Below are 23,420 nucleotides of genomic sequence, written 5' to 3'. Positions count from 1 at the left end.
TACTTGTTGTTTCACTGGATTTGAGAAAAGCTAACCCTAATTGTTTTTGTTGTGAGAAGAATAAGTTAGGATTTTGTGTATATGAGATTGAGTTTGGGGCAATTGATATGTAATTGAAGTGAAGAATCGAATAAATTTTTTTTTTAGGAAAAAAATTAGGGTTGAAATTGATGGTGGAGGGTGAAGGAGAAAATGCAAGGGCAGATAAGAGAGAGTATTCGGTAAACGAATAGGTTGAGTGATTTTAGATTTCAATTTTAACTTGATTGTAAACCGCGAATTATTCCGCTCTTTTTTTCGGCCAAAAAAATCATTTTACGACCAGATTTTGTCTTTCACAATGAGATTTGCGTCCGATCGTAAATAATTTCAACTATTTACAACCGTTATAAGAATCTGGTCGCAATTGCTTATTTTTTACGACCAGAAACGCGTATGGTCGTTATAGTTGGTTGTAAATGTGACATTTTCTTGTAGTGATATGTGCCATGATAACCACAAATGACGTCTCTCCAGACTATATTAAGATGCGTCTCTTCTATTCTTCTCTTATAAAAAAGCAAAATCATAGCTCAAGATCTTACTTGCTAATTCCATCACTACTTGGGAGGAAGTCACAATGGCCGCTCTGAAGAAATACTTTCGAGAGTAGAAGACAACAGACATAAGGAGAAAGATCTCCTCATTTGAACAAGAAAATGATGAGACACTTGGGGAAGCTTGGGAGCGGTTCAAAGAGATGGCCCGTTCGTGCCCTCACCATGAGTTCAACAAAATCTACTCATGTGATTCTTCTATGATGGCCTTGATCTTATATCACGTGCCAATCTTGATGTTGGAGCGGGAGGTGAACTTTATAATATCGCTTAAGATCAACTTGATTTCACCATTGAACAAGTGATCAAGAACTATTCATGGGATGGAAGAAGAAGTGGTGCTCAACCTAAGAAGGGTGCTAACTTTGAACTAGATCCCATGGATCAAATTTAAGCTAAGATGGATCAACTTGACAAGAATCTCTTCAGGATCCACCTTGCATCATCTAATCCATCATAGGCAATTTCTTTTTCTTGTGATATTTGTTGTGGTACTAACGATGATACTTCTTATTGTGGAGGCACCCATTCGAAGCATGTGGCGGCAATAAACCCTAGAGGATATGGTTACCAAGGAAAACCAAGGATATAGAAGCAATCAACAAGAAGGTTGGAAACAACCTCAACAAAGCTATAATCAAGGCTTCAACCAAGCTTAACAAGGATGGAATCAACCTCAATAAGGGTATAACCAAAACTACAATCAAGGTGGTTCATCCTCATAAGGGTCCAATGTCTACCAAGCTCCACATCAAAGAGCCAACACCCAAAAACCTCCCTCCAACCCTCCATTCCCCAAGCAAAATCCCGAACCCACTCCATCTCCCGATCCAACCTTTCTCCAGATTCTCCAACAACTCCAGTCCATGGACCATATTCTCCAACAACTCCAATCCATGAACCAAATTCTCCAATACCATGAGCAAAAGTTTCAAGATGCCTAATGAGGAGGTAGATAAGGATGAACAATCCCATAACAAAATGCTTGAAACCCAAATTGCCCAAGTAGCCGAGAAAAACCCATCTACTCCCACAAATAAACTTCTGGGCCAATTCATTCCTAACCCCAACCTCCACCAAGCCAAAGCCATCCATTTGAGGTCGAAAATAAATTATGAGGGTGCCAAGATGCCTAATGAGGAGGTAGAGAAGGATGAAGAAGTTGAAGTTGTTGTGAAAGAGGTTGAAGTTGAGGAGGGTGAGAAAGGAGAGAATATGGAAAAAGAGGAGCTACAATTCCATGTTGGTGATAAAGCTCTATGGCCATCATCTCCACCAACTAAGACATATGTGCCACCGGTTCCCTACCCTCAACGGTTGGTGGAGAGAAAATTAAGTGACAAATTCACCAAGTTCCTAAATGTGATTAAAAGCCTTCACATAAACATTCTTTTTCTTGAGATTATGTCTCAAATGCCGGCCTATGCCATATTTTTAAAGGAGATCTTCTCAAATAAACATAAGCTTGAAGATGAGCTCATCACTTTGTCATACCAAGTGAGTGCTGTCGTGCAACGTGCTATGCCCAAGAAGCAAAGGGACCCCGGGAGCTACACCTTGCCGGTGAAGATAAGTGATTTGGAACCAAAGGGTGCATTGGCCGATTTAGGAGTGAGTGTAAGTTTGATGCCACTGTCTATTGCTAAGCACCTCAAATTTCCTCTCCTTCCCACGCAAAAAACTATTCAATTGGCGGACAACACAGTGAGAGTCCCCCACGGTGAGTTGGAGGATATGTCAATCCCAATTAGGCATTTGTTTGTGCCTTGTAATTTTGCGGTGATGGATATGGAGGAAGATTTGAAAACTCCTCTTATTCTTGGAAGAGAGGCTCTAAAGACATTGGGTGTATGCCGTGATAAATTGCAAAAATGATACAATCACGTTTGAGGTAGCCAATGAGCGGATTGTATTTGAGTTCTCTAAAACTTTGAGCAGCCTATGATAGAGAGAATTCGCCGGGTCAATCTAGTGGAGCATGAGATTGAGGATTTTGAGAGAGAGGTTCACACCGGGGATGAGTTGTATGCTTCTCTTACCGAAGCCCTGAGCTTTGACATGGAAGAGGTGAAGGAATATGCCATGCTTCTTGACACTACCATTGAGGAGACACAAGATGAAGCATTTGAGGTTCTAGCTACATCCATTAACATAGAGGAGTGTTCTAAGCCTCCTTCCAAGATAGAGTTCAAACCTCTTCCCTGCTCTCTTAAATATGTTTTTCTTGATGATGCATGCACTTTACCTGTTATTGTCAATTCGAGTCTTGATGACATATCTCTATATCAAAATTGATTGAGATACTAAAAAATATAAAGATGTCATCGAGTACTCGATTGATGACCTTAAGGAAGTCATTCTCTTGCTATGCATCGTATCCCTCTCATTGATAGTAACACCTCACCCATAGAGCATCAGAGAATGCTCAATCCCAGCCTCAAAGCGGTTGAAAAAAGAGATTATGAAATTACATGACGCGAGAATCATCTATGCTATCTCAGATAGCAAATGGGTGAGCCCGATTCACATAGTTCCTAAAAAAAAGAGGCATGACTATTGTTGAGAGTGAGAAAGGAGAAACTATTTCTACTAGAACTTTCACCGGGTGGAGGGTTTGCATTGACTAAAGGAAGTTAAACAAATCCACTTGCAAGGACCATTTCCCTCTCCCGTTATTCATCAAATATTGGAAACACTTGCTCTTCATTCACACTTTTGTTTTCTTGATGGTTATTTCGAATTCTTTCACATTCCTATTTGTCTAGATGACCAAGAGAAAACCACCTTTAAAAGCCCGTATGGGACATTTGCATATCGAAGGATGCCCTTTAGTTTATGCAATTCCCCACCTAGTTTTCAAAAGTGTATGATAGCAATATTCTCCGACATGCTTGAAGATTCTATTGAGGTTTTCATGGACGACTTTAGTGTGTGTGGTTAGTCTTTTGATACATGTCTTGTTAATCTTGAATGTGTATTGAAAAGGTGTCAAGAGACGAACCTCATCCTGAATTGGGAGAAATGTCACTTTATAGTCGAGGAAAGCATTGTCCTTGGACATAAAGTGTCAAATAAGGGCATTGAAGTGGATCCGACAAAGGTTTTGGTTATTGATAAGTTTCCACCACCGTATACGGTGACGAGAGTTTGTGCTTTCCTTGGACATGCGGGTTTTTACCGGCGTGTCATCAAGGTTTTTTCTCAAATAGTCAAACCGTTGACGAATCTACTTCAAAAGGATGTTGATTTTGAGCTTAATGAGTCTTGTATTAAGGCTTTTGAAACTTTTAAAAAAGGCCCTCATTTCTGCTCCCATCGTGCAAGCTCCGGATTGGAGCTTGCCTTTTAACTAATGTGCGATGCTAGTGATCTTATAGTGGGCGTTCTCCTTGGGAAACAAAAGGAAGGAAGACTACATGTCATAGCCTATGCAAGTAGGACCTTGGATGATGCTCAACAAAATTATGCATCTATGGAGAAAGAGATGTTGGCCATAGTCTTTGTTTTGACAAATTTCGGTCATACTTGACCAGTAATAAGGCTATTGTGTATACGGATCACTATACGGTCCATTATCTAATGAGTAAGAAAGATGCATAGCCTTGGCTCATTGGTGTGTGCTACTTCTTCAAGAGTTCGATTTTGAGATGAAGGAGAAAAAAGGGACGAAAAATATGGTAGTTAATCATCTTTCTCATCTCTTTCTTGATGAGAAGGTCTTAGATCCTGACGAGACCCCTATTGAAGAAGATTTTACAGAAGAAGCTCTTTTAGACATTATGAATAATGAGATTCCATGGTTCGTCGACTTTGCGAACTACTTATCTTGTGGGATTGAACCTCATGGTTTCAGTTCTCAACAAAAAAAACCGATTTTCAAGGAAGATTTGAGGTTCTATTGGGATGACCCCCTTTTGTTTAAGAAGTGCTTTGATGTTGTGTTAATAAGATGTGTGCCTAATCATGTAACCTCGATGTTGAATCATTGTCATACCTTGGAATGTGGAGGGCATGGTGGAGCAAGCAAAACTGTTGCTAAGGTGCTCCAATGTGGTATGTTTTGGCCTTTAATGCAAAAAGATTCTCGTGAGTTTGTTTTGAGCCGTGATAGATGTCAAAGGAGTGGTGACATTATGAAAATACATGAGATTATCAACAAAATATTCTCGAGGTTGAGCCCTTTGATGCATGGGGAGTTTACTTCATGGGTCCTTTTATCCCTTCTTTAGGAAACATGTACATCCTTGTTGTGGTTGACTATGTGACTAAGTGGGTTGAAGCCATTGCCTCCGCCACCAATGACCACAATGTTGTAACCAAACTTATTAGGAAGATCATCTTCCCAAAGTTAGGAGTGGCCCGAGTATTGATAAGTGATGGTGGTTCACACTTCGTCAAGAAACAATTAGAAGCACTTTTGAAGAAGTACGAGGTGAATCACAAAGCCAGTCTTCCCTATCATCCCCAAACCCAAGGCCAAGTTGAAGTCTCCAAGCGAGAAGTGAAGAATACCCTTAAGGGAGTGGTAAATAAGACAAGGAAGGATTGGTCTTTGAAGCTTGATGGTGCTCTTTGGGCTCTTTGCACGGCTTTCAAGACGCCTATAGGATCCACTCCCTACCGCCTCGTGTATGGCAAAGCTTGTCATTTGCTGATTGAGCTCAAGCACAAAGCTTGGTGGGAAATTAAAGAGCCCAACATGGATCTTCATTTGGCGGGAGATGCTCGTAAGGAAAAGCGAGTTGAGCTTGGGTAGCTACAGTTTGATGCATACGAGAGTTCGAGATTGTACAAGGAGAAAACAAAGAAATAGCATGATCACCGGATTTAACAAAGAGAATTCTGGGTTGGAGACAAAATCTTGTTGTTTAACTCAAGGCTAAAGCTCTTCCCCGGAAAATTAAAATCCAATTGGTCGGGGACCTTCCAAGTGTTGAAAACTACACATTATGGAGCTTATGAGATTTTGTGCGAGAATGGTTCGTTTTTTTGGTGAATGGTCAAAGACTGAAGCTAACCACGATAATCAAGACATTAGTTCTCTTGGTTGTTTGATCCTTCGCTCATCCCAACGCACCTCTTGAAGGAAATATCCTTTTAGTCAAGCAATGACTTTAAACAAGCGCTACACGGGAGGCAACCTGTTTCTCTTCTTTTTTTTTTTTTTCTTTTTTTAGTCTTCATTTTTGTTTTACCAACTAGCCATGAAAGATAAATTGAGCTTAAGAGGATTTGATTCATATAAGAAGTCGAATTTACAAACTAAAATTTACTAGGCAATCTGTTTGGTGCGCCCGCACCCTAAAGAGGTGCATCGGCACCAACCAGACCAAATTTGTCTACTTTTGACAGTAAGTTTGTTGCGCCCAAACCGTTTGATTGTTTTTTTCTAAAATTATGAACGGTGCGCCTGCACCACTCTGCTTGTTGTAGAGAAGAAGTCAAAGACTTGTGTGTGCCCGCACCGTCTGAAAATTTTTATCGAAAATTGTGAATAGTGCGCCCGCACCACTTTTCCTACAATCTTCAAAATATGGCAAGAATTTTAGTGCCCCCACACCAAACACTGACAACACTTAAAATGCAAAATCCCCTCTATTTTTCGGCACTCACAAACTCAACCTCTCTTATTTTCCATTTATTTTTCCTCCCTCACTCACTTTCTCTCATTCCTTCCTCAATAGATCCGACAACACCACACTTTTTCGGAGACTTCCAGCCACCTCCTCACTAGAATATTCATCTTCTTCATCTCTACAACACTCAATTACAACAATTTGGGGGTTTTTGCAAGATTTGGATTTCTAGGGTTTCAAAATTGGGGATTTTCATCTCCAAGTTGGTAATATCTTTCCACATTCTTGTTTTTCATTTATAATCTTGTTATTTGAACTACAAGTTTGTTTTCTTTTTGATTGCATGCTTGTTTTTCTTCTTTATCTTTGGTTTGTTCATGAATTCTGCCCAAATTTGTGGTTGGTGTTGTGATGAACTAGTATGTTCTTAGTGGAAATCTTATAGTATATTGGGTTTTTGTGAACTTCGTTGCACTACTTGAAGTGATTTGCTTTGAAAATTTTGATGAACATTTTATTAGGATTGTTGATTGTGTGACTTTAATAATTTTGTAAGTTTGGTTGATATATTGGAGTAGATTCAAGTTCTTGATTGTTAGCAACTTCATTGCTATTGATTGTGGGATTTGTTGCTGGTAGATTTTCTTTTCAGACTTTTACACGGCTTTCAGGCCGAACACTTCGTCCCATGAAGTTCTACGATTCTAGTACTTGCAATCACCTTAATATCGACCCGATAGTAAGGCAGATGGCAGCTAATCTAGGGTTGTCGGACTTCCTAAACGTCCGTGAGCCGACTTATGATCAACTCGCTCTTGAGATCTTGAGTACGTTGGACTTAAGTCGAGAGCCGGAATCTGGTTCTTTCACTATCCGAGCTCGTCTTTTCAATCAAGTTAGAACACTGTATTTTGACGAGGTCTGCGACGCATTTGGGAGGGACTCTAGTTCCCCGTGTGATGCCCTCTTAGGAGCAATTTGGAAGGGGTACGATGAGCATGAGTGGTGGACAAAGATTACTGATGGCACCACACCTTTTCGGACAAACTCGTCCAAAGCTTATGAGATAATCCATCCCGCTCTCTGCTACTTTCATAGGATCCTGGTTTATACCATATTTCCTAAGCAAGAAGTAGGAAAATTGAGAAAGGAAGAGCTTTTGGTTCTCTGGTGGGGCCCACCATGGAGCCCAAATTAATTTTGCAGCTCTCTTCCTTAATCGATTCGGGGAGGTTGTTTGTGGTGGAATGATCACCCGGTTATCGTCTTACCTCGAGTTGGACGACTACCTGGCCCGCTTAGAAGAAAGTGTGCCTTCTGTTGGTCAGTCCAACTCATTGGATGGTGCGGCCTTACAGCAGAAGAAATTTAAGCGTCATTTTACGACGACCCGTTGCATTTGGCTTGTGGGGGGAGACCCTATATTTATATGAACAATGAGTTCATTTGGAACCCACCCGCTGACTGTGATAACTGATGGCGTGTTCCCCCTAGCCCTATTGACCCTCATGATTGCTTTTTTATGGCTTACCTTCAGTCCACCTATGTGGAGAGGGTACCAAGGGTTCCGAGACCCGACCACCACATTCCCGTGAGTGAGCTAGCCGACGCTCCTTCCTCCCACTCCTTTGATATGGCCTCCGTCATGGCGGTCATAGCCCAAATGCAAGTCTCTTAAGTGGCCAATCACCGTGCGGTCACTGCTACCCTTGACAATATCCGCACCGACCTTGACCATGTGTCTAGGGTAGCTTGGCGAACTAATCTCGCCAATGTTCACTCCGGACATGAGCCACCCTACCCTAAACACTCCTACTACCCTCTTGCCTTTGCCCTCGTGATGGACCATTTAAGGAGCCTCCTTTCTACCCTTATCCCCCACTACCCGTCTTACTTCCCAGACGGGTATTCGGGTGTATTTTTATCTCCTAACCCCCTCCGGACACTAGTAAAATAAATGCTTGTTGCTGCGGTCACTAAATGCCCTATTGCGGCGGTTTTGGCCGCGTAGCAATTAAGGGGGAAGCAATAGGTAATTAATATATTGCTGGCGGTTTTAAACCGCATCAATGTTTAAATATATTGCTGCGGTTTCTGGGCAAAACTGCAGCAATAGATATTTTTTCAATATTAAAAATACAAGTATATTGCTGCGGTTTCTTCCCGAAATCGCAGCAATATATGCATGGCAGGTAATTTTTTTTTCATTACTCAAGACGTAAATTTGTTGTAGTTATAATACACTTATAATATAAACATTTTTAAATCCAAAGAGACTATTACAATACATAACAACACAAAAGTAATTAACCCAAACTGCCATATATTTAATAAAAATAATATTTTTCGAAACCTAATTACAAAATATATAAAAAATAAAAACAAAAATTTTTAAAAAAATGAAAAAGAAAAAAATAGGAACAGATTTCTCATTCGAACAGAAATACAGAGAATTAATAAAAAAAATTAAAAATTAAAGAAAAAAAGGGAACGACGTTGAGGAACAGAGTACAGAGAAACAATTTCTCATTCCAACGACCACAGATGACTTGAACGACGAACGTTGGTGGTGGAGACGAACGCCGGTGGTGGAGACGAACGACGTTGACGGAGATATGCGAAAGATATGGTGCGGACTAAGGGGACGACGAATGACTCGAGACGAACGATGGAGAAATCGTAACATCGTCGGCCGTCGTTGCTTCTCGCGGTTTTACACGCTGCTTCTCGCGAAAGGCTCCGGCGGAATTGTGGGCGGAAACGAGGAGGCTACCGAATTGTGGGCGAAAAAGAGAAGGAAAAAGAGAGAGGAAGAGAGAGGAGGAGAAAGGAAGAGAGAGGGAGCGAGAGAAAGATAATAGAGGAAGCGAGAGGAGAGAGAAGATGAGGGGAGGAAAGGAGAGGCGTGATAGTTGTTAGTGGTAAGAGGAGAGATAGAAGATGAGGGGGTGAAATCCTAACTTAATAAGGAAACCCTAGTTCAATCTTTTTATACTTAATTTTAAAAGCCTATTGCTGCGATTTTTTGTAAGAACGACAACAATAGATTCAAATAATATTATTTTAATATATTGCTGGGGTTCTTTTCAGAAACCGCAGCAATATGTTTGGTCAAATAGTAAAAAAAATTCAAAATATTTCCGTTTAAATCATATTGCTGCGGTTTTCGGCCGAAACCGCAACAATATTGTTATTTTATATTTTTCTTTTTATTTTAACGTGATATATTGCTGCGTATGTGTAAAACCGCATCAATAAGCAATCATTCTACTAGTGCAATAGGGGCGATGGTGGAAACTACTAGGTGGTGGAAAGATGCGAAAGATCTGGTCCGGACTAAGGAGACGGCGAATGACTCGAGACGAACGATGGAGAAATCGTAACATCTTCGGCCGTCGTTGCTTCTCGCGGTTTTACATGCTGCATCTCGCGAAAGGCTCCGGCAGAATTGTGGGCGGAAACGAGGAGGCGGCCGAATTGTGGGCGAAAAAGAGAAGGAAAAAGAGAGAGGAAGAGAAAGGGAGCGAGAGGAAGCAAGAGGAGAGAGAAGATGGGGGGAGGAAAGGAGAGGCGTGATAGTTGATAGTGGTAAGAGGAGAGATAGAAGATGAGGGGGTGAAATCCTAACTTAATAAGGAAACCCTAGTTCAATCTTTTTATACTTAATTTTAAAAGCCTATTGCTGCGATTTTTTGTAAGAACGACAACAATAGGTTCAAATAATATTATTTTAATATATTGCTGGGATTATTTTCAGAAACCGCAGCAATATGTTTGGTCAAATAGTAAAAAAAATTCAAAAAATTTCCGTTTAAATCATATTGCTGTCGTTTTCGGCCGAAACCGCAACAATATTGTTATTTTATATTTTTCTTTTTATTTTAACGGGATATATTGCTGCGTATGTGTAAAATCGCAGCAATAAGCAATCATTCTACTAGTGCGATAGGGGCAATGGTGGAAACTACTAGGTGCTATTTTTGAACCCCCCTCCCCTCCCCCTCCCCTCCCCCTCCCTTCTTTTGTAACTCCAAGCACGGAGTTTCGCTTAAGCTTTGGGGCCTTGCATGTATGCCTATGATTTTTGGAGTTTACGGTCCTAGGTGGTTAGTTATGTGGGGTTCTATCGGTCTTGGGTACGAATTGATAATTGGTTATATCTACTTGGTCTTTTTCCCCACCCCCGTTTCTTCCAAATCACCTTTTTATAGCTTGTTTTTGGTAGTTTGTTTTTAGCTTACTTTTGGTAGTTTATTTTTGATTGGTTTGCATTGAATAATAATAATAATAATAATAATAATAATAATAATAATAATAATAATAATAATAATAATAATAATAATAATAATAATAATAATAATAATAATAATATTTTTCCTTTTTCTGCATTTAGGGTAGCTTGGTCGCATGCATGATTTGTGGCTAAGAGGGTTCATAACTTGATTGGAAGACATTCCCTACATTCAACTTGATGGTTTTGGAAGCCTTGGTGTGACTTTAGGTGATCTTTGAAAACGATAACTTCTGGTAGAGTCTTTTTGAAACTAGGCGAGTTGGTAATTTGGATTGCCTTGTCCCTTGTGCGGTGAACCCCGAAGGAGGTTCAAGAATCTCGTAAGACTCTTTTACAACCTTCACCATGATCCCCTAACTTGTGAATTGTATTTTAGCTCTCCAAGATTGCATAAGACCGAGCCTATAGAAGAATGATTTAGGGTGTTTCTTTTTGCTAGAAATAGGAGCTCAAAAGCCAAAAAGCTTTTATACTGGCATAATTATCCGCTTTTCAACCCATTTGAGCCTTTCTATCCTATTTTTGCTCAACCCTCATAATAAATCATGGCCAAACTTTCCCCAAAGTGGAGTACATGTCTAGTTTATATTGAGTTGAGTTGTTTTAATATTAAGTCTACGGTTGAAAGTGAATTAATGTGCGTGTATATTTGCAAAAGTTAAAGAAAATTGTGAGAAAGGAAAGGCAAAAGAAATGAAAGAAAAAAAGCTCGTATTATTTCATTTGAATTTCTATTAAAAAGAAAAGAAAGAAAGAGCAAATTGTTGAGAAAAATGAAAAAAATTAAATGTGTTCGAAAAGTGAAAATCAGTTTTCAAAAAGTGAAAATCAAAATGAGAATCAAAGTTGTGTGAGATTTCAATAAGAGTTGGTGTTTAGAGTAGTTTGGGGGAGTTTTTACCCCCTAGTTTGTACTCTACTTTACCCTTTTTGCACCACATTCCTTAATTATTATCCACACCTTTAACCCAGCCCCGTTACAACCTCAATAAAGTCCCTTTTGACTTCTAGATTGGACTTGGTCGATTTAGTAGTGGCGCGTGAAATTTTGTGCAAGTCATGATGAGGGTCATCAAAATATGGTAGAGGCGAGCTATTATGGTTGAGCATCCCTAGGGGGGAGTCAAAATCGGGACATGGAAGTGGAGAGGAGAGAGAAATCACATTAGAAAGCCTATTTTTCAAGGAGACTCGGTTGATCGGTGGATTAGATCTCTTGAGTCACTCTTGTGCTTCCTAGTCATCTTTCCTCTTGTGTTTGGTTGGTCTCCTAAATCTTGTTATGAACTCATTTAGCTTGCATGTCATGTTTGTAGCTTCACATAAAGAGCATTTAGGCTATTTTGTTGCACGATTTTTCTTTTTCATCTTTTTCTCGTCTTCTCTTTCTTCTTTCTCATTCTTGGTTTACTTGAGGAAAAATAAAATTTTTAGCTTGGGGGAGTTTGATAAGTCCGTTTCTAAGGCACTTTGTGAGCTCTTTTTAGTTTGGTTTCATCCTTTTTCCTCCCTTTTCTTCCTTCTTTATTTCCTTCTCTATTTCTTTTACTTGAACATTGTTGATCACATCGACATCTTGCTAGATTTTCGATCGATTTTGACTTGATTTTCAGTACATTTTCTTTCACAGTGTTTTCTCGTGCTTTGATTGCAGGTATGACCTTTTCTGAGGTCGAGGGTTGGGATCGGAGATACGGCATAAGGAACGAGTTGAAGAGGCTGAGCATGGACAGATGTGCGCTCGCACCACTCTATAGGTGCGCGCACAAGTCGGTGCGCCTGAACGTCAAAGTGCTACACTTGCGCCATACGAAATTTCGGAAGCCCCATTGACAGGAGCTTTGGTGCGGCCGCACCAGTCAAGTAGTATTCCCGCACCACTTAGGTGCGCCCACACCTATCACAACTGTGCGCCTGCAGCTAATTAACAACGATAGAGGCATGTTGGAAAATAGAAGAAATGGTGCGGCTGCACCTGATTTTGGTGCGCCGCCACCTGATTTTGGTGCGCCGCCACCTGATTTTGGTGAGGCACCATTTAAATCTTCGAACAAAATAAATTAATTTGTGTCTTAATTAGAAGGGGGATTAGTTTTGAAACTTATGCTTTATTCTATGTTTTCGAGAGGATTATTAGGGTATACATTAGAGACAAAAACACCTTAGTTTTGTTTAAGTTTTGGAGATTTTAGATCAAAGTTTGTGATTTCTACACATTGAAGGTACTCTTTATTCAATTAATTTAAAAGATTTCAGTTTTCATTCTCTCTTTTGATTGTTATTCTTTTTTCTTCCTATCATTAGATCTTATTTATTGTAGTTTCTTAATTGCTTATCTTTGTTAGAGTTATGATTCGTTAATCATGTTTAGCCCTAGATTAGTTATAGATTTTATGTTTTTATGTTTAGATACCATGATTAGTGAATAGTCTCTTATCTAGTGTAAGGGTGAAAGTATGGATTAGGGCTTGTTAATGTGATCGATAGTGATTATCTAATGATGATTATGCATTGATATGGTGTTTTGAGGCCTTAGGATAGATATTGATCACGTTTAGCTTTGGTATTTTAGTTTCAATTCTTCTTAATCGAATTATGAACTCTTTTATCATACCCATGAATCAACTTAATTTCTAGGCCAAGATATTGGGTAGAAATTAAGGGGATCCTTTATTAGAGGTTTTTTGTACTTTTATAATCTCTTAATCAATTGACTAAAGACCATTTGAAAGAGGATTTAGCTGATTGATTAAGTGATTATTCTCGAGGACCATTGGAGAAAGGACTCAAGTGTTTTAGAGGAAAACTAAACCTTGCATAATTCTCGCCTTTGAATCACAATTGCATTAACAATCGTTGTCCATTTTAATCCATCCTAGTAACCTTAACTCTAGTGTCTTCCTATTTGATATTCATCTCATGTTATTTGCTAGTTCTTTGATAATGGAGTAGTTAGTTTTAGCTGTTACCATATCAATCAAAACCCCCAAAAAAGAATCCCTCAATTAGGTAATCTAGACGTGGTTGATTTTGATTAATCCCATTTTCCCTGTGGATCGACCCTGACTTGCCTTTAATACGTTCTTAATAATTGCTTGTTCCGTTTTATAAATAGAAAAATTGGACAGGAATAATCCCACCTTTGCCCGATCTGCAAAAAATAATCCCACCTTTGGATTATTCTGGAATAATACTACCTTTGCTTACTAAATCGATGTTTTGGTCCTAGGAACATAATGACCTGTAACGACAAGTTAGGTATGGCATTTATTCGATTTTTACCACCCCCCTTCCCTGTTCATCTCTCCTACCTATTGTCATACCCAACCTCCAGCCCCACCCACCCCCATCCTAGCCCGCTGCAAAACCTAACCCCTACCCCAGTTTGCTACTGCCTGCTGCCACACCCATCCCCGCCCCGCCCCACCCCCACCCCCACCCCAGCCCGCTGCAAAATCTAAACCCCACCACTACCCTAGTTCCTTGATGCCCCAATCCAAAACCCACCCAACCCTTCTTCTCCCCCTTCTCCTTTTCGCCCCATGACCCCGTCACTCCTCTCCCTCTTCTCTCCCTTTGTATCTTTTTACCCCCCTCTCTTTTCCTCTCTCCGAGCTTTCCCGACTCCATCATTGTTGACTACGACCAACTCCACCATACACAACCATCTCTCGAAGAGAGAGATCATATAACCACCAAAACATATACACACGATTCGAGTAGAGAGAGAAAGAGGAGAGAGACAGGAGCAAGAAAGAAGCAGCAATGGGGAGAGAGGGGGGGTGGGGGAACTGGTGGCTGGAGAGGGGCCTGGTGGGTGGTGCGGGGTCCGGTGGCTGGGGCGTAGTCCAAATCAGTCGGGGAAAGGTTGAATAAAAAATTAACTTGGTTTACCGGTGTCCCAAGTTACAAGTTCCTAGGGCCAAAAAATCGATTTAGTAAGCAAAGGTAGGATTATTCCAGAATAATCCAAATGTGGGATTATTTTTGGCAGATAGGGCAAAGGTGGAATTAATCCTGTCCAATTTTCCTTATGAATATTGTTTGAAAAGCGATTTTTGGTGCCTAAAGACACGCCAAAAATCTCTAATCATATTTCTATTGGGCATGCTGGTCAAGCGCGCCAATCTCTGCCTGTCACGTGGATCTGCGCCTGACACATCAACCTGCGCATGATGCACTTTGTGCGTGAAGTGTAGTTCCGTTTTTCTATAAATACACCTAATATTTGTACAGATTTCAAGACAGTTTTTCACACTTAAACATTCGAACTATACGAATATATTTACGAACCTCTCTACAAAATCTCCCTACAAAAACTCATACTTTCAGACGTAGAAACACATATTGTCATACACACATTCAAATCTTTTAGACATTTAGATTGTCAGGCTTTACGATTGCTCGTCCCGAAGGTTGTCAATCTCGCAGATTGAAGCCACGACATAATCCTGAGGGTCCTTAAATAAATTCTCTATTTTATATTGAAGTTAGAAACTGTTTCTTTTTTGATGTAGATCTTTGATATATAATCGTTCTACATTATATTTTAATTCTTTATTTCTTCTTTTTATTTATTTTCATACATTATTATATGTTTGCCTGATTGTACTATATGTATTATATGATTGTCCTGCTTTATTGCTTCTAGCACCACATGTTATTTTTGCTAATCAAGACCTAAAGAAGTTTTCTAATATTAATCATATTAATTTGGACAACCTGCTAGTAACTCTGTAGATTGCATAATAACATATCACTAAAAAATAGTCTTTTATGTGTTTCCTAAATCAAACTATACTAAATATTTTTAGGGTGGATGAAAATAGTTTGTATATTCTAATCATTATATAATAGAGGCCGACAATGGGTAATATGGTTCCTGACTGTGTTGTACCCTCACCCCCAAACTCAATCTTTGGTCGATTTTGACCATCTACAAAGTATAGATGGGGAAATCTACATTGGATAAGCCCATATTTTGTCCCTACGATTTCCCATATCCAATTAGATTTATAAGTGTTGCTTAAAAAACTTGTTGGCGACTTCAAAAACATTTTCAATAAAACCTTTACAATAATGTAGTCAAATATACACTCACACCGTGTACGCGAAATAAAAACACGCCTATGGAAAGGAACTTCCCTGGACTGATCACAAATTTGCCATAATTGCACTTGAGTAGTAGGGGAGGAGCCAGATCATTGTGAGTGGCCAAAAAAACAACTGGAATAGTCTTAATTCAACATCAGCTAGGAGATTATAGAGGGTATTATTGCAGTAGCTGCAAATCTCAAGAAAAAGCTAGTTGATTTTGAATCAAGCCCTTAATACACCATTGTTACACTTCAATAATCCGAAACTCAGCAATTAGTAGATCCTGGACCAAGGTGTAGGATGAGCATCCTACACCAACTCCAAAACGTAAGGCAAGAAGAATGAAACACACCATTCAACATGCAAAAAAGTAATTGATTTGACAGCTAATGTACATTTCCATTACATCCAGTGTACATGTCGAAAATTCAAAAAGTAACTGATTTGACAGTTACTGTTCACCATTTAACTGACATCATTTCTCCCCATATACTGTTCACCACTTCTCTCTTTTCCACACTCAACCTCCTTGTACATTATTGGCTTCGTGGTTGTTCATTAACAAAATCAAAATGTATAATGACAGCCCCCCAGCTGAAAGTAACCCAATTCCTAAAGCTAATGTCAAGTGAGTAATTTGCAATCTTTGTACACTGGTGTCATGGTGTGTTGATGTTTTTCCGCTAATGAAATTATATTTAATTGGCAAGAGGAAGACGAAAGATCGATTTGAGCAGGAGAGTTTGGCATTTATGGTTGGATATCTTGGGAGTTAAGTACACAACTGGTACTAAACTTTGCCTTCTGTTCTAGATTGGGTACTCAACTTTCAGAAGTTCCAATTTGGTTACTCAAAACTAGCATCTGTAAGTTTGGTACTGAACTTTGATAACTTACCGTTATCAGCACCCCAAAAAAGGAAAAAGGTGACATGCGCTACTACATAATTAGCTACAAGTAACACCTAAAAGGTGTTATTTAAAGTGCTTAAAGTGTAACATTAGATAATAAGTAACACTTTTTTGGGTGTTATATCTGCCCGTGTTACCTATGCTAGTAACACTTTTGATCGCATATAGTAACACTTAAATAAATGTAACTTTAGATTCATTTATGTAACACTTTTAATACCTATTGTAATACTTTTAAAGTGTTACCCCAAATTTATTATGTAACACTTTTTATATCGTTAGTAACATATTGTAGTGTTACCATAACCTATAGTAACACTTCACTAAACATTATGTATCACTTTTTACCATTTTAAGTAGCATCTCTTTTGTTATTTGGTAACACTTTCTTGTCATATTTTGTAGCACATTCTAGGTGATTAGTAACACTTTTCTTTATTAGGGAATATGTGTATATACATGTATATAAATTAAAATTAATATATGAATTGACAATTATATTATAATAATTATAGAATTTTGTACACATATTAGTGCTACTTTCACAAATAATAAACTAATGAAAATAATATATATTCAATCTAAAATCAAAATCATACAACAAGAATTTATTCATATGGTAATCTAAAACTAGATCTTATAGTCATATATCTGATATGTACTCCATCTATTATCATCTCGCCATATGCATCCATTTTCCTAGTGGCCTCGATTTCATGTGTTGCCGCTCTAATTACTCATTTTGATTCTCTTCATCCTTTAATAAAAAAATATTAAGATAAAATCTTCAACAATAATATTATAGAGATGCTTGTTAATTATGTTTGAGAAGTAAAGAAGCCTACGAATTACCTTATCCTTCTCTTGATCACTAGTGCCTTCATGAAGATGCTTTCTAATATTATGGTGGTGGACACATTTTCAAGTGAATGAGACAAATCAGCAAACATCCCTGGTTCAAGTTGTTGCTCGAACGTTTACTTCTCTAACAGTGTCCTTCACAATTTGGTCTTTATATGATTGCAAAAACTCATCTGGAATGACTACACCACCCATATAATCTCCTTTACGCTTTCCTTTGATTGAACATTTCTTCAACTTTTTTGATTTATTCATAACATTATAATATGCATCATCTCCATTAATTTGACTTTCCTTTTGGATTTCCTCCATCTTCTCTTATAATGACAATACAATAAATAATTATACAATTTGAGTAAAATTAGCATATTTTAGCCTAATTGTGTGATTTGTGCAGCAAACGTACTCTTCAGGTTAAAAATAAAAGCGCATGATTTAATGGATCAAAAATAAAATAAAACTACTTCCAATGTTCCTTTGGATAGGCTCAAAGGATGTTTTGTAGTTTTTGCCTGCTTTCCTTTTTCGAGTTTCTTTATACAATAATGCTTACTTGTGACAGTGGCTTTTTCTCAACTTCCTGTTATTGCTAGCACAGAAACACATTATATAAAATAAGTAATACTTGGCAATAGCAAAGAAAGATAAAATATAATTTTTTTGGTGTATAAAGCATTTACCAATTCATGTTGTTTCCTAGCAAAGCTTGTTGGACCCATAGTGTGCCTATCAGTTTGAATTAACATGCTTTCTCTACTCTTTTCACTTTGTATTTTCAGTTGCATTACCAAAGAGAATAATAACAAAATAGGATCAATCCTACATATGGTGCACAAGACAACAGAGGAAATAATGGATCTAAGATAAGCATTTTCATGGTTTAAGGTAGGCTCTTAATTTTTGTATGTTTACACATGCAAATAAAAGAAATTAAAGCTTGAATTGTTTTGATTTCATCGATATAGTGGTCATCCTACTAAATGGAAAAAGAGCTAGTCCAACTCACTACTTCAAGGCGAAAAAAGGCATAAAAGTACCTGTAGTAATTCCAAATTCCAGAATTCTAGCAAATCATTAAAATGTGAAGCTGACATTGTATCCAGAGCATTTTTTTTCCTATAATTTCATTGTCGTATTGAGTGAAGTGTCTCTGCTTTATGGTGCACTCATGTCTACGCCGAAGCCTCCCAATTGATGCCAACACAGGGTCTTTACCTTCTTCAGATACCATATATTTTTATTTTTTCTAGCACAATCAATAAGATGAGACACAGTGTTAGATATGGTTATTAAAGAAAATAGGGAATAAAAAAGGGCATCTCAAGAGGTGCATACGTTAACATAACTCCAATTCTTGTCCTTGACTACAACATGATGCCAATTAAGCTTGTTCAATTAATGGTGGTAGCGAAGAATTACGAGCTAAAGTACCCAAGAATCTTGAAAATTTATCTAGACCAATAGGTTTCCCCATTTCATTAAGAATAATAGGATTGTGGTCCTCTAATGTCCATTCATGGACATCTTTGCACATAGTTGGTCCTCTAGTTCGCTTCCCTTTCGGAGGTGCTACGTAAAAATTGATAGAAAAATATAATTTAAAACATGCCATGACTAATTACATTTCTCTATTTTTAACTAGAACATATTTACTGCTAGTCATATCTATCTTAGGGAGTTCCTCTACATTGATATAACTTTGTAGAATTTTCCTTTCATATTTACTACTAGCTCACGTATATCAAGTAGTGGATTAGTTATGAAGTCAGTGTCATGGCATGTCAGAAGCTGCAAGGAAACTCCTCGTAGCTTTATTAAGGAAAGATCCGCGTCTATTTACTGCATATGCTACAAACATATTAATAAGTTTGGAAAAAAACGAACATATGCTTAGAAACTTTGAGACATATACAGTTTTGTACGAATAAATGAAACTAGTATAGATATACTACTAGTAATTGGCTAAGTTTCTATCTGACCTTTTGTTTCGGGGAATTCAAGACTATATTAGCAGATTAGTGGTTACCTCCTTGTTCTCTTTCAGAATTTCCCAAAAATTTCTTACAGAATTGGCTTTGTGACCCAAGATGATGTGCTGTTTCCTCAGCTGAGTGTTGAAGAAACATTGGTTTTCGCGGCATATTTGAGGGTTCCTAGCAGCATGAGTAGGAAACAGAAGTACCAAAGGGTTGAAATGATTATCAAAGAACTTGGCCTTGAAAGGTATTTTTTCAGACTAATATGTACTATGTTTGATGTACCGAAATTCTGATTCTATGATTCATACATAAATATTGTTTTGACATAAATAGACGCCGTCACACAAGAATTGGAGGAGGGATAATTAGAGGAATATCAGGAGGTGAAAGAAAACGAACAAGCATATGTTATGAGATTCTAGTTGATCCTTCTTTGTTGTTGCTTGATCAACCAACTTCAGGACTTGATTCTATTTCTGCCAATAGACTAATTCAAATTCTTCAAGGCCTTGCTAAGGTTTATACTTCATATTCACTATGCATATAGAAGTACTTTAACAGGCAATATTCTCTCAAGGCATCCTAAACTTGTTAAATGAGTCAGTTGGGTCAGGTTTGCGTTGTTAAATCTTATTTTTCAGGTTTGAAATGTTTTCCAGTACTAATTGTTTGCGAATTCTACTGAATAACTAATATTTGATAATGTTATATGTTACTGATGATGCATTTTATTTAATGATAGACAAGAAGAACAATAATCACTATTATTCACAAGCCTTTAAGCAGCATGTTTCATATGTTCGACAAAATGCTTTTGTATCAGAAGGATATCCTATATATTATGGCAAAGCTTGGGAAACAATGGACTACTTCTCTTCTTCAATGTTTAATCCTGAGATACCAATGAATCCAGCAGAATTCTTGCTTGATCTTGCTACTGGATAAGTAAATGACATTAGTGTCCCTGATGAGGTGAAAAGAGATAACAGCTCACCTACCTCTGACAAGGCTGTTCTTAAAGTATGCTATTCCCGTAAAACTTTTCTGCTATATTCTTCTTTTTTGAAGAACTCATAATACGCGGTTTTCTCGTAATAATCTCAATTAAGTATGCATCTTCCTAAAAATGATGGTGAATTTCTCCTTTTCTTGGAGTAATATAGATACTGATAACATGGTTTGTTTTTCGGTCATATGGTTATGTAGTATATACAGGTGAAGTAAACAAGCTACTGGAGCCAAAAGAAAATGAAGAAAATCATCAATTGACAAAGATGAGAAGATAAGTGGTTACCTCCTTGTTCACTTTCTTGCTCTTGGTTGCGAAGTGCTTCATTTAGGTGTTCTTGTATCTTGCCATTATGAGCATGCACAAAATCTCCCAAATCTACATCTTCTTCTTCTCCTTGTTCCAAATCAATTTCGTCTAAGCTCATATAATTCTCATATTCTCCTCTGAGGTGTGTTGAATTGAATTTCCCTTACTGCATTTGCTCTCGAAGTTCTTTTTCTCTTATTATGGCTTTAAGTCTCATATAAGCACCAAGTGAACCAGGAGAAAACATTGATTTCTTATGCACCGTCTTTGTATGGACACCAATGTCACCATCATTTTGTTTTGGGCCATGGGACAAGGATCTACTCTCCACAATAGAGTTGCTTATGTTCAACTGAGGATTTTCCAAACTAGATGACCTTTGATTTTGATTAGATTGCATTGATACTCTTTGTTGTTGCGTGGTTTTCATTGAATCCAATTAAGGTCGCTTTCTACTTCGTGTTGTAAATTTCCCTTGTGATTCCTCCTCTATATGTTCATTTTTCGAGCTTGGATGACACCTTTTCACTAGACTTGCCATTCCTATTTAAGAGTCACTTGCACTGTCTTTAAGCATAGCAAGACTTATCTTTTGCGCTAAAATCTGTAAAATGGAAAACCATATTAATTTCAGGAATGTACCAAGTTAGTCAAAAACTATAATTCACAAATTAAGTACCACCTTTTTAGATTGAGACCTCAATGTTATGCACTTTTCCTGACACAATGCATGTATTTGGAGATTTGAAGACCAACTCAGTGACTGGGGTCTGAACCGGTTATTGCAACACATAATCATCTTATTTGAGTCACTTTGAGTCCCTTGAAATAAGCACGAGAGTGCTCCTTATTGGATCAAATGACATGACTTAAGTTGCTGCTAGTATAACACAGGCATTGCAAATTCAAAAATGAAATAGACTACATTAAATAGTACTAAACATGTAAGAGTTTCTATTTTTACTTTTAAATAAATCTCTTGGGTATTATACTGATTTACCACCTTAAGTGTTACTACAACATGGAATTGTTATTGAGATATAACCTTTTCCAGCTCTAGTATTTTGGTTCGTCACCCAGCTCCGGTCATTCAACAATTAATAAGAAATACAGTGCTTCATACAACAAAATGCAAAAAAAAAAATGAAAGAAAAAATCCCACTCACCACCTGATCAAGCAGTTCCAATATCAATCTTTATCTTTATTCCAACTATGGCAAGCACCTGAAATGGACATTAATTTGAGCGATTCAAAGTTATTCATATGAATAACCATCCTGACTAGAGGACAACAAAAGTATACACTTGAGTGAATTCAATAGAGTGGCTAGATTAATCAAGGTGCCAAAAACTAGAGCCTGTTAAATGTAAATTAACATAACAATAACTTCTGTATCACGTCTAACTGCAACTAAACCATGGTATTGTTGAACAAAACGAACATCCATTTCATTAACAGAGGTATCTCTTGTGATAAGTACTGGTTCAAGAGAGATTATCAAAGCAGGAAATGAGTTTCTACATACATTTCCACCTTCTTCGTCAAAAAAGCTCGTCCACTATTTTGTAAGTTCTCTATATCTCAGATGAAGTTTCTTATGCTTCTCGAACAAAAGAGTCTAGACACTCAGATGATAACATATAGTTTGCAACATTAGGATAAAAGAAAGAAAAAAAAGAAGAAAAGGAGAGGGAGAGAGAGACTCCTCAGATAACTCATTAGCATCTGACAAGGCAAATGGACAACTAACCTAGAGAAGAACCTCACTGATGTAGAGGTACATCACATATTTGCAACAATATAACCATTCAAAAATTATAAGAAAAAGAAGGAATATAATTAGTGGAACATGATATTCTCTTTGTGTCAATTCCTTAAATCAAATACTTCAATCATATGGAAAATAGGAGAATGATATATGAGGATAAAATCAAAATCAGTTGTGTAACTAATATACTAATGTGAAAATAAGAATCACAAAGTGGCATTCGATCTTGGACCGTTTTCAATCTAGAACAACACTCCCTAGCAAAGTCAAATTGAAGACACCATCCAATCCCAGTCGGTCATCTAAATCATTATTATTATTGTGGCAATTGCCCACTTGTTCCATTGTTCACTATGTGGAGCACCTCAACTGCATCACAACCACCTTCTCTACACCAACTGATGTCATCATCATTCACAGTAGCCAGATTGAGATTCTCGGCATATTCACGAACTTCATCAGGATAAGTAGCTTCGTATTCCACCTCAGCGTAAGCAAGGTCTCTTGGAAAATTTATATCCACAAAATGTCAATCCGCTTCTATGCTGCCCTCCACATAAAATACTTGATGCACTTATGACGCCAAGACAAAAGGGTCATATGTGGAACACAATTTCCTAAAGTTTACACGGTTTGAGCCACAATCATCTATTTCAGAATGAACCCAATCACATTTGAATAACACAACATTGAATGCACTCCAGTAGTCTATATTAATTATTTCTTTTATGATCCCATAATAAGTAACATTGCCAGAAATGGGATTACTATCTTTACTAGTTGCAAAGCTTGGAGTTAAAGCAGCCAATGAGACACCATTATTCTGGGTTTTGCACTTGTCATCATGCCCTCTTGTGTTGAACTTATAGCCATTGCAAAAATATCCATTGTATCTCCTAGCAACACCAGAAGGACCCATTCTATTGGTCTTATTCTTATTGTGCGCCTTGTGAGCGCGTTTTGATCCGCGAAGGACAACCACTTAATACGATCATTGGCATTATCCAACTCAACCTTTT

At 37.8% G+C, this 23,420-nt stretch overlaps 1 long non-coding RNA gene and 1 other non-coding gene across 2 annotated transcripts; one reads left to right on the top strand and one right to left on the bottom strand.

Moving 5' to 3' along the window:
* Positions 1–661: 661 nt before the first annotated feature.
* LOC125499165 (small nucleolar RNA R71) lies at positions 662–768 on the bottom strand. The gene has a single exon (XR_007275884.1). It is a non-coding gene; the product is annotated as a small nucleolar RNA R71 (small nucleolar RNA).
* An 18,441-nt stretch (positions 769–19,209) lies between these two features.
* On the top strand, positions 19,210–21,762 carry LOC130591913 (uncharacterized). Its single transcript, XR_008969858.1, has 2 exons — positions 19,210–19,558; positions 20,057–21,762. It is a non-coding gene; the product is annotated as an uncharacterized LOC130591913 (long non-coding RNA).
* Positions 21,763–23,420: the final 1,658 nt, after the last annotated feature.

Source organism: Beta vulgaris, chromosome 6 (genome assembly GCF_026745355.1).
Source record: "Beta vulgaris subsp. vulgaris cultivar EL10 chromosome 6, EL10.2, whole genome shotgun sequence".
In the NCBI taxonomy this organism is placed as follows: Eukaryota; Viridiplantae; Streptophyta; class Magnoliopsida; order Caryophyllales; family Amaranthaceae; genus Beta; species Beta vulgaris.
Note: the sequence above shows the minus strand (reverse complement) of the source record. Positions and strands in the feature narration are given on the sequence as shown.